This window comes from Galeopterus variegatus, unplaced genomic scaffold, assembly GCF_000696425.1.
Source record: "Galeopterus variegatus unplaced genomic scaffold, G_variegatus-3.0.2 Scaffold8948, whole genome shotgun sequence".
NCBI classification, from domain to species: Eukaryota; Metazoa; Chordata; class Mammalia; order Dermoptera; family Cynocephalidae; genus Galeopterus; species Galeopterus variegatus.
Window position 1 is genome coordinate 57,595 of NW_007735059.1, and position 1,650 is coordinate 59,244.

Below are 1,650 nucleotides of genomic sequence, written 5' to 3' on the forward strand. Positions count from 1 at the left end.
GATTTTCACAGGCTTTGGCTTTTACTCTTATTGAGATGGTATATTAGTTTCCTTGGGCTGTTGTAACAAATTATCCCCCAAACCAGGTGGCTTAAAACAACAGAAATTTATTCGTTTACAGTTCTGGAGGCTAGAAGTCTGATCAGTCCAATCTCTGCCTCTGTCTTCACATGACCTTCTTTCTGTTTCTCTTCTGTCTCTTTTAAGGACACCTGTCATTGAATTTAGAGCCCACCCAGGTAATGCAGGATGATCTTGTCCTGAGATCCTTAACTTCATTACATCTGCAAAGGCCCTTTTTCCTAATAAGGTCACATTCACAGGGCCTAGAGCTTAGGACATGGACATAGCTTTTTTTCGGGGGAGGGGGCTCCGTTCAATCCACTACATATGGGAAACCACTGAAGGGTTTTGAGCACAAGAGGCACATGACCTAACTTACGGTTTATTGGCTCTTTCGAGCTGCGGTGTTGAGGAGATAGTAGTTGGGAAAAGTAGAAGCAAGTGGACCTGCAGGAGACCACGGGAAAAATCTAGGAGAGCCATATGGTGGCATGGATTACAGTGACAGCAGTAAGGGTGGTGAGAAGCCATCAGATTCTGGATCTCTTGAAAACAAAGCAGATCGACTTCGCTAACAGATTTGAAGAGGGGAGTGTGAGAAAGATGAAGCCCGTAGGAGAATCATCAGTGAACAACTCAAATTCACTCAGCCAGATATGTACAAAGAAGTATTATAAAATGGGGAAGTAATAAACTACTTATGGATTGGCTGACACTGGGGACTTCGGTTATCTATAAAAAGTCAATTTACATCACTATCATCCTTACCTCGCACCAAAATAAACTCTACCAGCACCACCTCTAACCAACTGAGCTAACCGGCCAGTGCATCAAGTAAATTCTAGATAGAATAAAAGTTAGGTGAGGAAAAGCTAATCATTTATTTTTTTTAAAGCCATATTAAGATAAAATTGAAAAACAAAATTCTCTTCTTTGCATTGCAGAGGAGGAGCGGAAGAAAAGCAATAGCTGTCCACGGAGGCCAGGTTATGAATCCCCGACAGAAAGCGGGAAGACAGGAGCGTGGAGAGCTCGAACCAGGAACCGCTAGTTCCTGGCCGTCCACTAGCGACCTGGGGCCATCGAGCACTTGACGTGTGGCCCGATCGTTGAGTTCGAATCGAGGTGTGCTACGAGTTTAAAACACACACCGGAAAGACTTCGAGGAAAATAAAAACAAAAACAAAAACTAAAACATCCCATTCATATTGTCGCGTACTGCTTATATGTTGAAATGCTAATATTTCGGATAGGTTGGGTTAAACAAAAATCATTATTAAAATCAATGTCACCTTTTTCTTTTTACTGTTTTTCCATGTGGCTGCTGGAAAATTTAAAAGTGCACAAGGTGGGCCGCACTCTACTCCTATTGGCCAGCGGCGCTCTGGCTAGATGGGAACTGCACGCAGCAAAGGACTGTCAACGTCTCCCTGCCTCCGCGTCTTCATGTTTCACCCGGGACTGACCCAACCCCAATCCGAAAGGCTCGGCCTGACAGGAGCTAGTCTTCACAGCGCACTCCGCCGGGTGTCCGGGAGTCCGGGTGCCGGAGCGGGACTGAACCCGAGAGCAGGTGTCCAAGCAACG